The following is a 13,747-nucleotide window of genomic DNA, read 5'->3' on the forward strand; positions in this document are numbered from 1 at the left end:
GATAAGGGGAACAGCAGGGAGTATGAAGTATAAGGAAGCATAGAGCACAGAGGAACATGCCTGGATGTTTGAAGAACACAGGAAGCCAGTGTGGCTGGAGTAGAGAGTGGCTGAGTGACAGGAGAGTCACAGGAGAGGAGGGTAGAGAGGTATAAGGAAGGAGGGAGCAGGGCAGGTCACTGAGTTCTAGGCCACTGGAAAGACACTGGCTTTCACTCAGTGAAATACAGAGCCCTCGAATAATAGCTTTGAGCCGAGAAATGGCCTGATCTAGTTTAAATTATAAAAGGATCTCTCTGCCACCTGTGTTGAGAAGAGATCCTAGAAGAGCAAGGGTGGAAGCAAGGACAAGAATGGGAAGGCAAAATATCATGGTGCATGGTGGCTCAGTCCAGGAAGAAGCAGTGGAGTAGGGAGAAACTATCAGATTCTGGATGTAATTCCAAATAGACCCAACAGGATTATATGGCTGGGTTTGGGTAGGAGGAAAAACAGGGGTGAAGGATGACACCAAGGCTTTTGGTCTGAACAATCGGATGGTGTTGCCATTCAACAGAATGATGACCACATTTGGAAGGAAGATCAAGGATTCAGTTTTGAACATATTGACTTTTAGATGTCTTTTAGGGGCGCCTGGGTGGCTCATTTGGTTAAGCGTCCAGCTCTTGACTTCAGCTGAGGTCATGGGTTTGATCCCCACGCTTCATGGGTTTGATCCCCACATCAGGCTCTGCACTGGCAGTGTGGAGCCTGATTGGGATCCTCTCTCCCTCTCTCTCTGCCCCTCCCCCACTCATGTGCTCTGTCTGTCTGTCTCTCAAAATAAATAAACTTTAAAAAAAAAATAGATGTCTTTTAAACACTAAAAAAAATCAGAAAGGCATTAGGATATAGAAGTTTTCCCTCCACTTAATAAGTAGATAATAATAATAAGTGCTTATCAATATGCTTATTAATGCTTAATTAATTAATCAATGCATAATTAACTGTGCTTGTTATAATTATTAATTAATTATGATAATTAATTAATTACACCCCAGTGGCTGAGCTGGGATTTAAACCAAGATAAGTCTGTCTCCACCATCCTTATCTTTTGTGTTAAATATCAGCCACAGGATTTTTGCTTTTGACCAAGATGGAGTCAGTTGGACCTGATTCACCGTCGCACACGAAACAACAAAAAAATTAAAAAGACAACATACACGAAACAAAGATTTTCAATGAAGGATGATGATTTTGGAAAGAGAGGAAATAAAAGAAGGGAGCCTTATAATCATCCAGGTTACTATTTGGAGAAAGTTCTCTGGACATGATGTGGGGAGGCAGAACTGAGGCAGAGTCTGGCAGACTCCCTGAGTTGCGAAGGCAACGTGGGGAGCCGAGAGAGACAGAAGCCTCTAGAGTTCATAAAACAGAGTAACGGAGAGAAGAGAACTACACAGAGGACTCCGAAGATACACAGAAGGTCCTCCTCAAGTATTCAGTGGGTTACTGAATCAATGCATGCATGTGAGGAAAGTATCTGAATATCGGGAAAGAACAATCCAAAAGGATTAAAGGAAACAATGCTTATTCATGACAGTCAGACTGGGAAAACTTATAATTCATTGAGTATTAAGGGAAGTCTTCTCTCATTAGCGGGAGATAATTAGCTCTAGACTGAGCATCGCTATTGACCTGTCTAACAACTAACGAAAGCAAAACCCAAAAGGATCAAACTGTTTCCAAGTTACCTAACTGCATCCCAGAGCAAAACTCAAAAAGATTTATAGGAATACAAAAATATCCACCACCTCACCAGATACAGATCCAATGTTTAGCATCTGATCAAAGACCACTAGATGTGAAAAGAAGCAAGAAAATGTGACCGATAATGAACAGATTAATAAATCAGAGAAAGACATTAAAATGTGTATTATAACTGTATTCCATATGCTCAAAAAGCTAAGTTGAGGACTTGAATGTGTTGCAGGATTTTTTCGCCACAAAACCCAGGATGCATGGTCTCACCACTTCAAAGAATGAAGAGGTAGACACAAACTGTGCAGCAGGCAAAAGTTTATCAGAGTTTAAGATTAGAAGGGAAGAATAGTAGAAAAGCTCTCTTTACAGAGAGGGGACATTCAAAAGTAAATGCCTGAGGACTACAGTCAAGGGTCCTTGTTTTATAAGGTTCTGGTTGATGTGGGAAACAAAGGCAGAAGGAAATGGCAAATAAAATTAAATTTCCTTATAACCTGCAGCCCATTGGCAAATACTTAAGGCAGACAGAGGTTTCTCCAGGAACTCCCTGCTATCTTAATGCTAATGCCTTGCTAGAGGAAAAAAACAACCTTAGCTTGACAATAGCTAGGCCTTCAGAATCTTGTAAGTCTTCTTTAGCGTATGAAAATCTCATTGGAGGGGCTCCTGGGTGACTCAGTAGGTTAAGCATCAGACTTCAGCTCAGGTCATGATCTGTTGGAGTTCGAACCCTGCATCTGACTCTGTGCTGACAGCCTGGAGCCTGCTTCGGATTCTGTGTCTCCCTCTCTTTGCTCTTCTCCCACTCATGCTCTCTCTCCCTCTCAAAAATAAATAAGCAGAAAAAAAAATCTCATTGAAAACTTCACCTTGAGTTCCCCACCCCACCCCCACCCCCACCCCCACTAACTCCATATAGATAACCAGTCTCTCCTCATGATCCTGGGGCAGCTCTTCCTGCCCATGGCTCCTGTCCCCATACTTTAATAAAATCACCTTCTTGCACCAAAGACATCTTCAAGGATTTTTTCTTGGCTGTTGACTCCATACCCCATGAACCTCACTATCACCCAAAAAAACCTCATCACTGGTCAGCCCTCCCCTGTCCTTTCCCCCTTGTTCCTTCTCAGGTTCTACCCTTATTGGCTTGATAACTCTGGGTCCCGGGTTGGCTCGTTTCCATTGTATGAGGGGTGGTCTATTGCCATACTTAGGTCTTTTATCAAATTCCATAGGGGAAACCTAGGGGGAGTAGGCGGGGTCTGTTACATTCTTAAGAGAAACCTATGCCTGAGGGGGCTTGCTGTGGTCAGACACTCCCAGCATTGTTCCAAAATAGGTGTTTTTCCTCACTCAGGGACCTCAGGCCCTAATCTTTCCCTCTCTGCCTACTGAATCCTATCTTTTCCTATCATAAACAGACACTTCTCCAGAGATGATACAGAAGTGGCCAACAAGTAAAGCACCTGGGTGGCTCAGTCGGTTTGTTACAGCAAATACTTGGCGCCCAGGAAGGGGCAAGCGACAGTACTTAGGGAATCAGAAAAGACTGCTGCCTGCCCAGTGAGTCATCTCCAAAGGCTGAGCATCCCACTCAGGTTTTACTGATCTTTTATACATATGTGCTTCTGGGTGGGCGGGACTAGTATAGTCAAGCTTCTGGTTCCTGTCTGCTAGATGATGCAAGAGGCAAGCTAGATTGCAGAAGTCAAAGGCATGCAAAGTGAGTTTCTGGCCTTGGATATCTGGCTGGCCCTTTTTATTTGCATTCACCAGCTTTCCTTTTCAGGTTAAGTGTCCAACTTTGGCTCAGGTAATGTTCTCACGGTTTGTGAGTTTGAGCACCGTGTAGGGATCTGCTGACAGCTCAGAGCCTGGAGCCTATCTGGGATACTGTGTTTCCCCCTCTCTCTGCCTCTCCCCCACTCACGCTCTGTCTCTCTCTTTCAAAAAAATACTAAACATTATTTTTAAGAAAAGCCCAAACCAAACTTCTCGAGTTGAAAACTAAAATATTTGAGGGTTTTTTGTTTTGTTTTTTGTTTTGTTTTTTTTTGCTGCATCCACCATGAGAAGGAAGATCATTCTCAAGCAGACCTTCAGCATTCCAGAAAACATTGACATCACTCTGAAGGGCTATACTATTAGTTACTGTGAAGGCCCCCAGAGGAAACCTGTCAAAGGACTTCAACTACATCAATATAGAACTCAGTTTCCTTGGAAAGAAAAAGAAGAGGCTCCGAGTTGACAAATGGTGGGGAAATATAAAGGAAGTGGCTACTGTTCACGCTATCGTAGTCATGTACAAAAAACATGGTCAAGAGTGTTACACTGTGTTTCCATTACAAGATGAAGTCTGTGTGTTGAGTTTTTCTAGGGGTGATGGTGGGGTGGTGGGGTCCAGAGCCGACAGCCAAGGAAGAATTCTTGAAGATGTCTTTGGTGCAAAAAGGTGATTTTATTAAAGCACAGGACAGGACCCAGGGGCAGGAAGAGCTGCCCCAAGACCATGAAAAGAAACTGGTTATCTAATAGGGAGCTGGGGGAGGTAAAGTCAAGGTGAAGCTTCCAATGAGATTTTCATATGCTAAAGAAGAGGATACTATTGTCAAGCTAAGGTTGGTTTTCCTTCTGGCAAAGTATTAGCATTAAGATAGCAGGGAGTTCCTGGAGAAACCTCTGCTTGCCTCAAGTATTTGCCAGCAGGCTGCAGGTTATTAGGAAATTTAATTTTATTTGCCATTTCCTTCTGTCTTTGTTTCCCACATCATGTGTATGTTCACTTTCCCATCAATGTTGTTATTCAGGAGAATGGTTCTCTTGTTGAAATATGAAATACATCTGTTTGCTGGGTTCAGATGAGGTCAGGCATTGCCTGTTCAGTATCTCCCCAGAAAGATCAGTTAATTCTTGAAGGAAATGACATTGAACTTACATCAAATTCAGCTGCTTTGTTTCAGCAACCCACAAGAGTTAAAAAAAGGATATCAGAAAATTTCTGGATGGTATCTGTTTCTGAGAAAGAAAAAGTTCAGCAGGCTAATGAATAAGACCTAAGTTAGTCCAGCTACAGAAACCACAAGATGCCAGATTTTTCAGACTTCGTTGTGATATTTTAAAGATGCACTAACAGCTGTGTGTTAAAAAAAGAAAAGGAAAGAAAACTACAAGATTGGAGATACTGAATTGGATGGACAGGAGATTAGATATTATAGATGGAAAGACTGGTGAATTAAGGACATAAAAATAGGCACCATCCAAAATGAAACACAGAAAGAAATAGAATCACCCAAAATAAAAGAGCATCAATGAGTTGTGTGACACTTCATGCTTATGTACAAATAATTGGAGTATCTAAAAAAGAGGAGAAAGAAGAGGGTGGAAAGGTCTCTTAATATTAAAAATTATAAATCTACACACCTAAGATGCTCAACAATCTCCAGCACAAGAAAAATGAAGAAAACTGCACCAAGGTGTATCAAAATCAATGATACAGAAAAAAATCTTAAAAGCAGCTAGAGGGAAGGGCGCCTGGGTGGCTCAGTCGGTTGAGCTTCCCACTTTTGGTTTTGGCTCAGGTCATGATCCCAAAGTTGTGGGATAGAGCCCCATGCGGTGAGCATGGAGCTTGCTTAGGATTCTCTCTCTCTCTCTCTCTCTCTCTCTCTCCCCCCCCAGCCCCTCTCCCTCACTTGCATTCTGTCTCTAAAAATTATATATAAATACATATGTAAATATATATAATATATTACATATATACATATGTAATATACATATACATATATGTATATATGTAATATACATATATGTATATGTATATGTGTAATATATTATATATATAAATATATGTGTGTGTGTGTGTGTATATATATATATATATATATATATATATATAAAACAGCTAGAGGAAAAAAAAAAGACATGTTACATACAGAGGTACAAAAATAAGGCTGACAGATTTGTTATCAGAAACAATGCAAATGAGAAGACAGTGGAGCAACATCTTTAAAATACTGGGGGTAAAAGTCCACTCAGAATTCCATATGTGGGAAAAATATTTCTCAAAACAACAACAGGGTAACATAAAGACATTTGCAGATGTACAAAACCTGAAAGGATTCATCACTGGTACTACAGAAAAATAAAGGAAATGCTTTAGACAAAAGGAAAATAATAGCAGATAGAAATCTGGATCCACACAAAGGAATAAAAAGCACAGGAAATGCTAACTACATAAGTAAATACATAAGACTTTTTTTTTACTATATATATTTTTTAAATTTTTTTAATGTTTATTTATTTTTGAGAGAGAGAGACAGAGCATGAGTTCGGGAGGAGCAGAGAGAGAGGGAAACACAGAATCCGAAGCAGGCTCCAGGCTCCAAGCCATCAGCCCAGAGCCCGATGCAGGGCCCGAACCCACAAACCCGTGAGATTGTGACCTGAGGCAAAGTCGGACGCTTAACTGACTGAGCCACCCAGGCGTCCCTTTTTTACTATTTAAATCTCTATAAACGTAATTGATGGTGGAGCACCTGGATGGCTCAGTTGGTTAAACATCGGATTTTGACTCAGGTCATGATTTCATGGTACATGGGTTCGAACCCCGTGTCAGGCTCTGGGCTGACAGCTCAGCCTGCAGCCTGTTTCAGATTCTGTGTCTCCCTCTCTCTCTGCTGATCCCCAACTTGTGCTCTCTCTCTCTCTCAAAAATAAATAAACATTAAAAAAAAAATAACCAATGGTTTAAAGAAAAATAACCATGAAGTAGGAATAGGAGGGAACTTTCTGAACCTGAGAAAACGGGATCTATGAAAACCTGACTGTAGTGGATGGAATTATGCCACCACCACCCATCCCCCTGGAAAAATATATTCAAGTCCCAGCCCCCCTAGGACCTGTGAATATGACCTTATTTGGAAATCGGATCTTTGCATTGTACTCAAGTGAAAATGAGGTCATAATGGATTAGGGTGGGCCCTAAATCCAATGACTGGTATTTTTCTAAGAGAAAAGGAGAGGGAGACTTGGATACAAAGACGTAGAAGAGACACTGGAAAGAAGGGCATGTAAAGATGGAGGCAGAGATCAGAATGGTGCAACTACAAGTCAAAGAATGCCAAGGACTGGCCGGAATCACCAGAAGCTGGGAAGAGGCAAAGAAGGCTTCTTCCCTAGAGCCTTCAGAAAAAGCATGGCCGTGTCGGCACCTTCATTCCAAACTCTGGACTTCAGAACGGTGAGAGAATAAACTTCTGTTATTTCAAGCCGTGACAGTTTGTGGTACTTTCTTATGGCCATGCTAGGAAGTGAATATACCTACATCTAACACCATACTTAGTGGTAGAAGACTGGATGCTTTTCTCCTAAGATCAGGAACAAAATGAAGATGTCCACTCTCATCACTTCTATTCAAAATTGTACTGGAGGGGGGCACCCTGGTGGCTCAGTCGGTTAAGCTTCTGACTTTGGCTCAGGTCATGAACTCATGGTTCCTGAGTTAGAGCCCCACATCCAGCTCTGTGCTGATAGCTCAGAGCCTGGAGCTTGCTTTGGATTCTGTGTCTCCCTCTCTCTCTCTGCTCCTCCCCTGCTCGTGCTCTGTCTCTCTTGTCTCTGTCTCTCTCAAAAGTAAATAAACATTTAAAAAAATTGTACTGGAGGGACTAGTCAGAGTAATTAGGCAAAAAAAAAAAAATGTATTCAGTTTGGAAAGGAAGAAGCAAAACTATTTATTAGCAGATGACATGACATTGTATGTAGAAAATCATAAGGAATCCACTAAAAAACTGCTGGATAAACAAATTCGACAGATCTCGAGATACAAGATCAATATATAGAAATCAATTGTATTTCTATATATACAATATATAATCAATATATAGAAATCAAATGTAATATATAGAAATACAATTGATTTCTATATATTAACAGTGAACAGTTGGGAAATGAAATTAAGAAAAACAATTCCATTTATAATACATCAAAAAGAATAAAATAGTTGGGAATGAATTTATTAAAAGTAGTGCAAAACTTGTTCCCTGAAAATTACAAAATATTACTGAAGGAAATTAAATAAGATCTTATTAAATTAGAAACATCCCGTGTTCATGACTGGAAGACTTAATATTGTTAAAATATCAGTACTCTCCAAATTGATCTACAGACTCAATACGTCATTATCAAAATCCCTACTGACCTTTTTTTGCAGAAATTGACAAGTTAATTATAATATTCATATGAGGATACAAGGGACCCAGAATGGCCAAAACAATCTTGAAAAGGAAGAAAAAAGTTCGAAAACTCAGTTACCAATTTCAACACTTGCCACGGTACTACATTAATCAAGATAGTATGGTACTGGCATAAAGTAGACATACAGGTCAATGGGGTAGCATGGAGTATCCAGAAATAAAGCCTTACATTTAGGTCAATTGATTTTTGACCAGAGCGTCTAAATAATTCAAGGGGAGAAAACAATAGTTTTTTTCAACAAATGGTACCAAAAAAACTGCATATTCACATGCAAAATAATAAAATTGGATGCCTAACTCACACCATACAGAAAATTTTAACTGAAAATTAACAAAGTAAATCTTCATGACTGAGTTAGGTAATATTTTCTAAGATATGACACCAAAAGTGCAAGCAACAAAAGAAAAAAATGGATAAATTGAACTTCATCAAGATTAAAACCATTTCTGCTACAAACAATACAAACAAGAAAGTGAAAAGACAATCTAAAGAATAGGAAGAAAATATTTGCAGATCATATATCATACATCTGATAAGGGACTTGTATCATCAAAATTAAAAACTTTTGCTCCAAGAAAAATGCTGTTAAACCAAAGAAAAAACAAGATAGTACCTCACCAAAGAAGATAATACTTGGATGGCAAATAACCACATGAAAAGATGCTCAGCATTAGTCATTAGGGAAATGCAAATTAAAGCATTAATGAAACATACTATGCACCCATAAGAGTGACTAACATTAAAAGACTGACCATTTGAAGTGTTGACAAGGATGTTCAGAACTGAAACTCTCATATACTGCTGGTGGGAAAAGTACACCTGTATGACACTTTTCAAAACTATTTGGTAAGTCCCTAAAAATTAAACATACACCTACCATGTGGTCCAGACATCCCACTCATAGGTATTTATCCAAAGGAAATGAAAGCATATGTGCATAGAACAACTTGCCATGCGTTTTTTAAAAGTTTTATTTATTTATTTTAAAAGAAAGAGAGACCACAAGCTGGGGAAGGGTAGAGAGAGGGAGGGAGGGGATCCCAAGTAGGTTCCTCACTGTCAGTACAGAGCCCTATTCAGAGCTGGAACTCACAAACTTGAGACCATGACCAGAGCTGAAATCAAGAGTCAGGCACTTAACCAACTGAGCCACCCAGGCGCCCCTGTACGTGCATGTTTTATTTGTAATAGCTAAAAATTGGAAGCAACTTAAATGTCCACCAACAGACATCGGATAAACAAACTGGGGCATATCCATACAATGGAATAAAAAGAATTGAGCTATTGATACATGTAATAACATGGATAAATCTCAAAGTAATTATGCTGAGTGAGAAAAGCCAGACAAAAACAGATTAGATAGATAGATCGGGAGAATGCTAACTAATATGATTGCAAAAAGCAGATCAGTGGTTTCTCAGTTATGGATGGGGGAGAGGCAAGAGGAAGGGATTATAAAGAGGTATAAGGATCCTTTTGGGTATGATGGATACATTCACTACCTTGATTATGGTTAATTTCATGGGTGTAAGTATATGTCAAAACACATCAAATTGTACACTTTAAATATTTTTGTATTATTGTATATCAGTTACATCTCAATAAAGCTAATATATACACTATATATGTGTATTATATATAATATAACACACACACACATATATATATATGTATATATATATACACACATACCTTTGTGTATATCCAGGTCCATTAGGGTTTTAACGGTGGGATTGTGAGCATTTTTTTTTAAACACTTTTAAACATTTTAACAAGTTTTGTTTTGTTTTGGGAGAGAGAGAGGGCACAGGTGAGTAAGGGGAAGAGAGAGAGAGAGAGAGAGAGAGAGCGCAGGGCTCACCTCAAGTGGGGCTTGAATTTTACCTGAAACAGCCCTGGTGGTCACCCAATTCAGGGCTCAAGCTCACCTGATGTGGGACTTGAACTTATGAACCTGCCAGATCATGAGCTGAGACGAAGTCAGATGTTTAATGACTGAGCCACCCAGGTGCCCAACACCTGGAAATTTTCAAAAATACTCACTTGAACAGCTATTGACATTTTGCAAATCTTATATCTTACCAACTTCACTACTTTTTATTGTTGGAGCATTTTAAAATAAATCCCAGATAAATCATTTCACCTAACAATTCTTCAGTATGTATCTCTAAAAGATTAGAAGTTTTTTTTTAAGTTTTTATTTATTTATCTTGAGAGACAGAGAGAGTGCAAGTGGGGAGGGGCAGAGAGAGAGGAAGAATCCCAAGCAGGATCCACACTGTCAGCTCAGAGCCCCATGTGGAGTTTGAACTCATGACATATGTCCTGAGGTTATGTTTTAAAAAGTTCTTAGATTTTAGGGGTGCCGAGGTGGCTCAGTCAGTTAAGCATCAGACTCTTGATTTCAGTTCAGGTCATGATCTCACCATTGTGAGATTGGGCCTGACATCAGGCCTGCTTGGGATTCTCTCTCTCCCTCTCTCTGCCCCTCCTCCTGCTCATTCTCTCTCTCTCAAAATAAATACATAAACATAAAAAAAAAAAAACACCACACATAACCTCATGTCATTATCTATTGTAGGTATTTTCTAAAGTGAATGTGAATGGATTTTGTAATATATTCTTGCTGAAATTTTTCTTGAGATAATTTTAGATTCATATGCAGTTGTAATAAATGATCAGAAATATCCCTTTACACTCTGCTCAGTTTCCTCTAGTGGTAACATTTTGCAAAACTATAGTATATCACAACTGGGATATTGACATTAATATAATCCAATGATCTTACTCAGATTTCCCTATTTTACTTGTACTCTTTTTAGTGTGTGCCTATATATGTATTAAGTTCTACACAATTTAATCACCTGTGTACGCTCATGTACCCATCACAAAGTTAAGATACTGAAAGTCCCAACACCATGAGTCCTCATGTTGTCCTTATATAACCACCTCCCCACCATCCCTGACCCCTGGCAACTGCTACTCTGTCCTCCATTTCTAAAATTTCATCATTTCAATAATGTCGTATCAGTAGAATCATACAACGTGTAATCTTTTGGGACTGACTTTTTTTTCCCCCTAAGAATAATATCCTGGCAATTCAGCAAAGTCATTGCATGTATCAATAGTTCATTTATTTTTATACCTTGAGTTATATTCCATAGTATATATTTATACTGTAATATATTTTTAAGGTCATTTTTTACATACAAAAATTATCATCATCATTCTGCTGCTTCCAAAGGGCACTGATAATTTATTTTGCCATGGTTGGGTGGCATGTTCTATAAATGTTAATTAGGTCATGTTACTTGATAATTTTGTTTAGATCACTGATATCTTTCCTGGTTTTTCTGATACTGGTTCTGTCAATCATAGAGATAGGGATGTTAACATCTCCCATTATAATTTTGGAGTTATTTATTTATCCTTAATCTTTGCTTCATATAATTTGAAGCTGTGTTTTTAGGAACATACTCATTTAGGATTGTTAATACTTAATTATTAATTGATACTTTTATCATTATATAATGACCCTCTTTATCTCTGGTAATATTTCTTGCCTTAAAGTTTACTTTGTCTTATATGGATACAGCCATTCCAGATTTATTATGATTAGTGCTTAAATGGTATATCTTTTCCATCCCTTTTATGTCTTTATGTCTAAGTCTTTATGTTTTAAGTGATTTTTTTGGTATGCAGCATACAGTTGGATCTTACTTTTTTAAATGCATTCTGCCTTTTATCTCTGCCTTTAATTGAAGTGTTTAACCCATTTACACTTAATGTAATTATTAATACAGTTGTTTAAGTCTATTATCTTATTTTTTTCTATCTGTATTTGTTTCCTTTATTCTTGACTTCCTTTGGATCAAGAATATTTTAATATTCCATTTTATCTCATCTTTTAGGTTTTTAGATGTATCTTTTTTTGGTGGTTGCTCTAAGGATTACATTATGAACCCTTAACTTACTCCAGTTTGTCCTGAATTGATATTAGTATATCTTTTCATGTATAACATAACCACCTTACACCAGTATAATTCCATTAGTATCCTCTTCCACTTTGCTATAAAACTAACAATACATTTTTAAAGTAATTTTTAAGTAATCTCTACTTAAAAGTAGTGAGTTGGGGATCCAGCTCACACCCTGAGATCAAGAGTTGCAGGCTCTACCAACTGAGCGAAGCAGGCTCCCCTACTCATTTGTCTTTAAGGAAATTAAGAAGAGTGAATAAAGTCTTCAATACATAGTTGCTCTTTCTGGTGTTTGTTTGTTTATTTTCTAAGTAGGCTTCATGCTAAGCATGGAGCCAATGTGGGGCTATCCTGAGATGAAGACCTGAGCTGAGATCAAGAGTCGGGCACTTAACCCACTGAGCCACCCAGATGCCCCTTCTGGTGCTTTTTATTCCTTCCTGTAGACCCAAGCTTTCATCTTAAGTCATTTCCCTTCAGCATGAAGAACTCCCTTAGCCTTTCTTTTAGTCTGGGTCTTCTGGAAGTGAATTTGTGCGGCTTCATTTATTAAGGCTTGAGAATTTGATCCAATCTCAGTTACCATTTCTGTTGCATTATAGGATTAGGCAACCCTAGCAATTCCCTTGGAATGGACTCACCCGGTCCCCAAACTCTAGCAGCCACACTCTGGAAGTCTGAAGGGAAGCTGAGTCTGCTGGTCATCAAAGAGGCCCCCAAGAATATGGCTCTTGCAACTTATTTCCACCATGACCCAAGGCCCAGTCTTCCTTCTAGTCATGCTCCTACACCAACCTTAGGGTCCCCTAAACAGCCTACTTGGGGCAGGAGTGGCTAGACCATTGTATGGACTGAATGTTGTCTCTTGAAAGTCTGAGATAGTCACTCTTCAGATCCCTTGTCTGACCTCTCTATGGACTACAGGTAGCAGATGATGGCCTCCTGGTGGTTAGAGAGGACCTGTCCTTCCTATCTATCTTCTCTGTGCTGATTATAGACTGGCCACTGGCAGGCACATTTCTCTGAGCCTCTCTCAGGCTCCCCAAAGTTTTGTTCGGGGTTCTCAGCTTTTTCTAAGAGAACTTGGCTGCTCTGCTCTCATGAGTCCTAAGTGCCAAGGACATTTCCTCAATATAAAGGGTCATGCCCACTTTAGTGTCTACCGTCAGGGTCTTAGCTGCAGACTCTTTTGATGCGTCTGGGTTTTTTTCTTCACAAGCCTTCATGCTACCTCTTTGTCTTCCTCCTTCTCCTGAGTTCCCTTCCCCAACCCTGCAGGGACCTCCACACAGGACAAGCTTGCTATTTGTTGCAAGCAAACCTGGGGTCACAGTCTCTCTTCTGTCATGTGTGGGCAGCCAGACTGTCTCTTTCTAACTGGTTGCCATGGGGCAAGTCCACTAATCCCTAACCCTTTGCAGCTTCAGCCTCTCCATCTATAAACAGGACTGTTGTGAAGGAAGATCGATCGTGTAAAGGATTTAGCACAGTCTGGCACCAGTTGAGCCACTGTGTTAGGTGTTATAGTTACAGTACTACCTGTGTTATGCATTGTGTTTATAGCCCTGCTCCCAGACGTCTTCCCTGACTCCCTTTCCAGCCTCAATTCATTTGCCAGAGCGTTGGTCCCTGCGTGTTGCCTGATATTCAGGGATGTGAGCTCATGTTTGCAGAGTACTGCTGGCTTTCACACTTGGCCTCCCAGGAAGCTATGTCAGGCCTCAGACCCCAGCAGGTAGATCCCAGGGACTTGCCACAATGCTGTTGCA

At 39.5% G+C, this 13,747-nt stretch overlaps 1 pseudogene; it reads left to right on the top strand.

The window, feature by feature from the left end:
* Nucleotides 1–3,811: 3,811 nt before the first annotated feature.
* LOC122472064 lies at nucleotides 3,812–4,793 on the top strand (annotated as a pseudogene).
* Nucleotides 4,794–13,747: the final 8,954 nt, after the last annotated feature.

Source organism: Prionailurus bengalensis, chromosome E3, assembly GCF_016509475.1.
Source record: "Prionailurus bengalensis isolate Pbe53 chromosome E3, Fcat_Pben_1.1_paternal_pri, whole genome shotgun sequence".
Classification (NCBI taxonomy): Eukaryota; Metazoa; Chordata; class Mammalia; order Carnivora; family Felidae; genus Prionailurus; species Prionailurus bengalensis.